At 50.5% G+C, this 8,839-nt stretch overlaps 1 long non-coding RNA gene across 1 annotated transcript; it reads right to left on the bottom strand.

Annotated features, from left to right (window-relative positions):
• Positions 1–367: 367 nt before the first annotated feature.
• On the bottom strand, positions 368–3,370 carry LOC132646460 (uncharacterized). The gene is made up of 4 exons (XR_009584750.1): positions 3,207–3,370; positions 2,026–2,139; positions 1,345–1,605; positions 368–743 (listed from the first exon to the last, which is right to left on the bottom strand). It is a non-coding gene; the product is annotated as an uncharacterized LOC132646460 (long non-coding RNA).
• Between the last annotated feature and the right edge of the window lie 5,469 nt (positions 3,371–8,839).

An 8,839-nucleotide genomic window follows, 5' to 3' on the forward strand; every position in this document is an offset into this window, starting at 1 on the left:
CAGGACATCTTATAGGATTCAGATCTCTCCGTCCACTGTGGAGTTCCAGGGATTAAACTCAGGTCATCAGCCTTGGCAGCAAGCACCTTGTTTTGCTCACTGCACCTTCTTGCCAGCCTGTTTTAAATGTGTGTGCCGATGGAGTCATAAGTCAGCCTCTGATTCATCGTATATTCCAGCGTCTCCGGTATCCCTGCTTCCACTGAGGTTAACCGCATGCGTGGAGCTGAAGGGGATGAGCAGTAGAACGTGACACTATTTCCCACCATTCAGAGGTCACAAATACAAATAAACTCACACGCAGAGGCAGTAAGACCTAATTAAAAAAAAAATCAGGGAGTGATGAGTTTAAGTATTTATTGCTGTTGTTTTTAATATAATTTATTTACTTGTAGGCTTGCTTAATAAAATTTTTAGTGATGGCTGTGTTTAACAGTTGTATCAAAAAGACTCTGAAATTTAATAATGAACTCTCCAGAGCTGGTATGAGCCAGCTTTTTGCTCCACGGGGCGATCTGTCTTTGTGACTCCAGTTTGTCTTTTGTCTCAGTGCTCCTCCGGGATTCACACTGCTGGCCTGCAGTGACTTCAGACCCAGCACCAGGCGCAGAGGCAGTGAGCCTTAAAGGACTTCCCAGCTCCATGGCCAGGTTTGGTCTAGTGCTTGCCACTCGTCCTTCTGCAGAACGCAGAGTTTCTGCTCCAGTGTGCCAGTGCTGACTGACATAGAGACAGAGGGGTCTCTTGAAAGGAAAGAAGGTGCTGGTCACCCTGCAGCAAGCTCCAAGGGTCTATCTCCAGTTCTCAGCCAGTAAGAGAAACTGAAACTCCAGTACCGGGGAGACGGAGACAATGGCACCATTAAGGTTTGTCAAGCATCTAGTCTAGCCAAAACAGTGAGCTCAAGGTTCAGGGAGTGGTCCTCTCAGAAGACACACACACACACACACACACACACACACACACACAGGGTTGGTGGTGTTGAGGAACACCTTGCTTCATGCAGGAATGTAAACCAGCAAGTGCCCTACCCCCAGTCATGCATGTGGACATAGCACAGTGTGCTGGACCAGCTTTCAGCAGCCATCCCATGTAGCCACAGCATCAGAAACAGCTGAACCCTCTCTGCGAGTGGGCAGGTCATCTCTCCAGCTCTTCTAGCTCACGCCTAAGAAAGCAGCTTGGCTGTTTAAGGCTGAGTTTGCACCAAGGCTTTTCTTTTCTACACATGATCCAAAATATCCAAATCTTTTCATTTACTAAGATTGTTTTACAAATACAACAAGGGAGGGACTAAGCTCATCCTGATTTGGAAGCAGGAAATGTGGCCAAATTCATACTTACAAACCTGGATGTCTAAGTTGCAGAAACTCCACTCAGTTCTGAATCCTTCCCAACTGAACCTCCCAAGAATGCTGAGCCATTCCAGAGTGGTTGTGTGCGAATTGCTTTTCTCTTGCTGTGATAAAATGCTATGGCCAAGAGCAGCTTATAGAAGAAAGCGTTTACTCTGGTTTTATGGTTCCAGGAGGATAAAAGTCCACCGTTACAGAGAGGCGTGGCTTCAAGCATCTGGCCTGGCAGCAGGAGAGATCACATCTTCCTCTGAAACAGGAAACAGAAAGACTGGATTGAAAGTGGAGAGGCTGTCTACTTTCAAGGCCCACCCCCCAGAGGCACACTTCTGCCAGCAAGGCCAGATACCATACACCTCTCCAAACAGCAAGTGTCAAAAACCAAGCATCCAAATACATGAGCCTATGGGGACATCTCCCATTCAGATGCCCACAGACTATGCTTAGGGTTTTGAACTCAAGACTCTAAAAGCATGGAAGCAAAGCCCATCAGCTGGATGTGGTCTGTAGCTGGAAGGTGACATTGTGTGGAGAAGGTGGAGGGGCTGGGGCTCCATTCTGTGATGGGGTTCTTGCCTAGCACACACCAGACCCTAGGCTCAATCACCACATTGCAAAACAAAGACAGTGGAAGCACACCACCCTCTGCACAGAGATGTGTCAGGCTAACCTTACTGCAGTGAGCAGGTCCCCTGCACTCCGAGAAGCTCCATTATCCAGACACAACTTGGCTCTCTCTGGACAAATAAGGCATCAGACATCTGGTCTCCTCGGCCCCTGGTGCCTGAAAGTGTTGGGGAAAGTCATAGATTTTGATCTCCGAGCAGATGGTCTCTTCCCGGGTAAGGAACTTCAAAATCCTTCTCTCTAAGTGTCCTCTGGGGTGTCCAAGGTGAGGGCCTGGGTGTCATCCTGAAATCTGCCAACTCAAACCCTACCATCCGCCCAGATCTCCAATATGCCAGTCAGACACCTGGCTACAAGGCTGTAGCCTTAGCTATGGCCAAGCTATCAGCCATAGCTCAGTTTCCGGGGCAAAGTGGGGAATGGGGTGCAAGAAAGAGTCGTGAGCTTTGCAGGCAGCCAAACGGGAGTCTACTTAGTAGAAGCAGTCTCCCTCTCTCTCTTTCTGTCTCTCTCTCTCATGTGCGTGTGTGTGTGTGTGTGTGTGCGTGCGTGCATGTGTGCGATCACTCAGAGACCTCAGTTCCTTCTTCAGCCATCAAATGGATCCTACTTTATTAAATTAATGCATTTATTTATTAATGCTTTTTAATTCAATGATGCATGAAAAGACCCCACCACAGAACTGAGCCTAGAAAACATTCCACATTCTCAGCTATTAGTCTGTGCTCAGCCGGAAAGCTCCCTCCGGCTTTGGGAGGCCAGGCAGACACTTTGTACTGTGTTTTGGAGAAGGGAAACTGAGCCACCCTTTCCCCAAGATGACAGCAGTGAAGTCAGGACTGATGTAGCTGCTGGACTTCTTCACGTTTTACCTCCCAGATCCTGTTGCCCCCATCCTCCCTCAACCTTTCAGCAGCAAAGTGGCACAGCTTTTCCTGCTATTCTTGTATAAGGAGTTTCCATGGAAAAAGAGCTTTATTTCCTGAAAGGCTGTCACACACACACACACACACACACACACACACACACCAGGGAGCCTCTCTGCACCACTGGAGCAGGAAAAATAAATCCTCTTGCAATCTGCTTCGATGCAGTCCAGAGACCAGGAAGCACCCCCTGCTCCAGCCCCCGCAGAGGCCATATGGGCCAGGACAAGGCAGGATTAAGTGTGCCTGCGTGAGGGGGTGGAAAAGCAGCTGCTCTCATGACCAAGGGCTCCTCTACCTGCTGCTGCAGATGGAGAGTCCCTGCCGATTGGCTGCCAGGGTGGCGGGGTGGGGGAACGCGACCATTCATCTCTGGTTCCTAATCAAGGGTGGAAGCCGGGGACGCATCATCCTCGTCAGCACTGTGGAGAGCTGCCGCTCGCTCCCCGGCTGAGCACACAGCTGCGCTCAGCCTGGCAGGAGGAAAGGGCGGGGCTGAAAGGGACTAAACTACGAAGATCCCCTTCTCTCTTCCTGCCTGCTCACCTCCCACCCCGACTCTCCTCACCCACACGTCCTCGCCCTCCCTGTTTCCTCTCTTCAACCACTTCTGATGTCCCCTTCTGAGTGGAATGCAAGCACCCTCCCTTGGGCCCTCCTTGGTACTTAGCTTCTTTGGGTCTGTGGATTGTAGTATGGTCATCCTGAACTATAGGTCTAATATCCGATTACAAGTGAGGCTATGCCGTGTGCGTCTCTTTGGGTCTGGGTCACCTTACTCGGATGATCTTCTCTACTTCCATCCATTTGGCTGCAAATTTCATGATTTCCTTGTTTTTGATAGCCGATAGTAATCCGTTGTATAAGTGTACCACAGTTTCTTTATCCAGTCTTTGGCTGAGGGGTATCTGGAGTGTTTCCAGCTTCTGGCTGTTATGAATGAAGCTGCTATAAACACAGGCAGGAAGAGAGAAAGGAAACTGATGTGGGGGCATCTCTGGGACAAGCTGGAGACCTGCCACAGGTTCTGGGAAAATTTGGGGGTGACTCCATCTGAGGCTTCTAGCAGCAGGGGATGTGGAGACTGACGGGCCAGGCAGGACTTCCAGTGGAAGGAGGGGGACACCTATAAAATCTTCTATGCAAAAAGCCTGCCCACAAGATGTGCAGGGATAATGATGGAGCAGAGGTTGAGGGAAGAAAAAACAATGACTGGCCCTGAAACCTGAAACCTGAAACCCCACCTGTGGGAGAGAGCTAACCTCTGACACTATTAATGATGCTCTGCTGTGCTTGCAGACAGGGGCCTAGCATAGCTGTCTTCTGAGAGGCGTCGCCCAGCAGCAGATCCAAACAGATGCTGAGCTCAGGGACTCTGGTAGAAGGTGCAGGGAAGGACAGAGGGCCTGGAGGGGACAAGAACTCCACAAGAAGACCAGCAGAATCGACTAACCGACGATCATGGGGCTCACAGAGACTGAAGCACCAAACAAAGAGCATGCATAGACTTGACCTACGCCCCCGACACATATGTAGCTGATGGGCAGCTTGGTCTTCATTTGAGTCCTCTAGCGGGTGGAGCGGGGATGTTTCTGACGTGGACTCTGTGGCCTGCTTTCGGATCACTTTCCTGTAGCCGGGCTGCCTTGTCTGGCTTCCCTGGGAGGGGATGCACTTAGTGTTGATGTCTGGATGTGCTGGGTTGGGTTGGCATGTGGGGGGGCTCCCCATGTCTGAGGAAAAGGGGTGAATGTTGGAGTACTTTTTAAAAACTTTTATTTACACTTCTTAATCCTCTTCTCCTTCCCCACCCCAATCCCTTCGGACACCCCAACACGGGATAGGAGAGAAAGATTAATGGGGAGAGGGGGCAGAGTTCCCTTTAGCTACTTCCTGCTGGATAGGATCCTTGTTTCAGGATATCTCCAACTTCTTCTCCTCCAACTGTATCAACAGCAACCGGAAGCAGCAAGAGGAGCAGCAAGCCTCTTCTTTCTCAGAGCCCTCTTCTCTCTCTGGGTCCTGGCCTTTATTCCCTCCCCAAGGTCCTTGGATTTAAACTGTCTGCAGCTGGCAAAGGGCCACTCGCAGAGCCTGCACCAGGCAAATGGTTTGCTGCTGTGGACCATCTGAATCAGTTCCATATCCCACACCTGTGACCAAAACAAAAAAACATGTTTATATCCATAACAGGGAAAGGGAGAGGAGAGTAGGAAGAGACTGAGATTGGGAAGTAAAGTGAATAAATAAATTAATGTTAAAAAAAAAAAAAAGAGCAGAGAGAGTGAAAGGGAGAGCAGAAACAGACAGATAAGCAGATAGTTGCAGAGACTGGTTTAGAGAAGGCTACAAGAAGGCATACAGATGAGAGTGGGATAGAATTTAAATCTAGGCTAAACAGCACAAAAGCGAGCCAACACGCACCAAGGACTTTCTATGATCCAGAGACTGAGACGCCTGTGTCCTCTGCATGGTTGCCCTTCACAACTATCCACGGAGGGACACTGAAATCACACTTCCAGCTCTCAGCAACGGAACTGGGCTTTGTCTCCTGAAACCACCCACAGCTTGGGGCTGTGGACACTGAAAACTCCGCCAGAATCCCACATACAACTGCTTCTCACCACTGAACTGAAGCAATTTCTTTCTGAAAACTCAAGTTCAGCTTCCTCTCCTCTGCAGTCCAGCAAGTCTTCAAACGTCAGGGCTGTTGCTACCACAGGCTCATGGCACTTGCTACGCCTCCTGCCTGGAGCTCTATTCCCCTTGTCTTCTTGGGGAAGACTTGATGCAAGATCAAAAGAGAACGGCCTTGTGTGTGAGGTGTCAGTCACACACACACACACACATGCCTCCCTACCTGAATACTTGCCTGTAGCTCTTTCTCATGAGCGTCCTGTTGCACATCATGAGTGTGGCTCTCCCTTCTTCTTGCTTGTATTTCTGAATGAAAACACTTCATTAGCATATGTAAACAAAGTTAGAATGAACAAATGCTTTGAGAGCCCAGGAGCACTGGCTGGATACTGGAGTTTAAGGCTGAGCAGCTGGGCCTCTCCCCTCCAGGCCCCACGCCAGAGGCCCCACAGGGACACAGTCAGTGGGTGGGATCCACTTTAGTCCTCATACTTCTCACAGAGCACGGGGACGGGCAGGAGAACTCACTCGATGGAGGGGCCACCAAATCTCTATTATACCCCTCTCTCTAGTGAACACAATGCTGTACCTCCTGGATCCTCTTTCCACAGAAGACTCATTGTGACAGCTCTGGGGAGCTTTGGCGGGTGACTGCTCTCAGCCGATTTGTCCTCTGGGAATTTCTCACAGGTGCAGGGCGCAGCCTCACTCAGGGCAACCCTGTACCTGCAGCTGTGCAGCCAGTGACCGTCCCTCAGCTATTCCAACACCAAGCGTCCACATCTCCCTGCCGTTTCTACAAAATCCCTGCACACATAGGAAACGTGTCAATTACAGAAGAAATAGACTTCATGTCTATTTAGCGCCTCTTCCCCTCTCCTCACGGAGCAGGGTCACCTTCATACTAGTAACAAGGAACTTGTATGAACTTGGACATACCTGTGTGTGTGTGTGTGTGTGTGTGTGTCTGTCTGTCTGTCTGTCTGTCTGTCTCTGTCTCTCTGTCTCAGTTTCTCTCTCCCTTTCTCTGTGTGTGAATGTCTGTCTGTCTCTCTCTGTCTCCCTCCCTCTTTCTCTCCCTCTCCCTCCCTCTCTCTCCCTCCCTCTTTCTCTCTCTCCCTCTCTATCTCTCTCCCTCTCTCTCTCCCTCACTGTCTCTCCCTCACTGTCTCTCCCTCTCTCTCTCCCTCACTGTCTCTCTCTCTCTTTCCCTCTTTCCCTCTCTCCCTCTCTCTCTCCCTCACTTCCCCCTCTCTCCTCACTGTCTTTCTCTCTTTCCCTCTCTCCCTCTCTCTCTCTCTTCCTCTCTCTCCCTCTCTCTCTCCCTCACTGTCTCTCCTTCTCTCTCTCCCTCACTGTCTCTCTCTCTTTCCCTCTTTCCCTCTCTCTCTTCCTCTCTCTCCCTCTCTCTCTCCTTCCCTCTTTCCCTCTCTCCCTCTCTCTTCCTCTCTCTCCCTCTCTCTCCCTCTCTCTCTCCCTCTCTGTCTCCCTCTCTCTCCTTTACTGTCTCTCCCTCTCTCTCTTCCTCACTGTCTCTCTCTCTCTCTCCCTCTCTCTCTCCCTCTCTCTCTCCCTCACTCTCTCCCTCTCTCCCTCTCTCTCTCCCTCTCTCTCTCCCTCACTCTCCCCTCTCCCTCACTGTCTCTCCCTCTCTCTTTCCCTCTCTCCCTTCCTCTCTCTCTCCCTCGCTGTCTCTCTTTCCCTCTCTCTCCCCCCTCTCTTTCCCCCCTCTCCCCGCCCTCTCTCTCCTGGTTTGAGCCCTTCTGGTGGCTGCCTCATTCCCTTGGAGAGTGGCACGTGCAGCAGACACCCCTCACTGTAGTTGTGTGTAGTCCCCTATGATTCTGTTCATCAGAGAGCTATGTCTTTTGTTCTAAACTACATTTTCTTTTGCTAAAAGATTCCAACTTTTATGTCACCCCACAAGGGTCGTAGCTGGGAATCTCAGTAGTAGAAAAGTCAATTTCCCCCTGTAGCTTACTGTGGTTGAGTTGCAAATCTAATAGAGATTGCTCTGCTGGGGGCATAAGAACACATTGTAGAAATAAGCTGTTGTCTTTAAGAAGCGGGCAGCAGACCTCATATTAACAGGCAACACACGAGTTACTATGACTACAGTTTTTAAAAAATTATGAGCAAGCCAAGTGTCTTCTATTATTCATAAAGAAAAGATAATGTTTTGCCATCATGGGAAGATGTGCCCAAACCCAGACTTGCCTTCTTTTCTCAGCGTGTGGAAGGGAGCAGCCTGTCACCGTGTTTTGTCAGGGATGCCAGTTCTCAGAGACTCTCCGAACACGCTTTGTGACAGAGCATCCACAGTGCTGGAGACAACTTCTTGGTGCTGCACAGCACGTGGCTGTGAGGTCAGCTCTGAAGACACAGCTTCAGCTGAGATGAAGCTGGGAGAGGCCCCCAACTCCCAGCAGACTCCCCGCTGCATCCACAAGAACTGTCGACAGTCCTGGGCTCCAGTCAAAGCAGAACAGGAAACATAAGGGCCACTTCAGAGGGTACAGTCTGAGGGCGCCCTGAGAGCCTTGTTAGGCTGCAGCTGTGGGAAGGTGGTGGAGGGCAACAGTTGAATCCTCGTGGCAGAGACCAGGGCACCTCAGTACTACACAAACAGCATCCGCCCTCCACTGACCTCAAACAAGGACAGCAGACACGAGCTTCACTTCTCTAAGGGGCTGGGAGCCACATAGGAAGAACTCTAGAAAGCGCTGGGTGGAATGCGCTCAGGTGAGAGGTGGCTAAATTAGCGAGCTCCCTTCCATACAAGAAGCAACAGTTGTCCCTCCTGCTTAGAGGTTTTAATTAAAGCTGGAAGATTTTACACCAGAAATGGGGCGCATCTTACAAAGTCAGGGGTTCCAGCCGCTTGACGTAGGAAGCAGTGAATTACCGGGGGTGGGGTCAAGCTACACGCATGGGTCCCATCATAGCCCGTACCTAAGCTGACAAATATGTAAATATGGGGCTCTCTGAAATCTTTTTAGACTTGAGAACTGGATGGGCGGGTCTAGAGCTGCCCATGCTCTGTGGGCTGGAGCATGGGTGCACAGGGTCAGCCCCACAGCTCTGGTTGGCCCAAGCAAGGTGGTTCTGCTGGGGGTAGACTCCATGTATCGGTTACCATGACAAATATATCTGAAAAAAGGAACTTGGAAGGGGAAGGGCTTGTTTTGACTGACAGACGGAAGGTTCGGTCCATCACGGCGGAGAAGGTGTGGTACTGGAGCTTGGGACAACTGGTCACACTGTATCTCAAGTCAGAAAGTGGAGAACAGGAGG

Source organism: Meriones unguiculatus, chromosome 11 (genome assembly GCF_030254825.1).
Source record: "Meriones unguiculatus strain TT.TT164.6M chromosome 11, Bangor_MerUng_6.1, whole genome shotgun sequence".
Taxonomy (NCBI): domain Eukaryota; kingdom Metazoa; phylum Chordata; class Mammalia; order Rodentia; family Muridae; genus Meriones; species Meriones unguiculatus.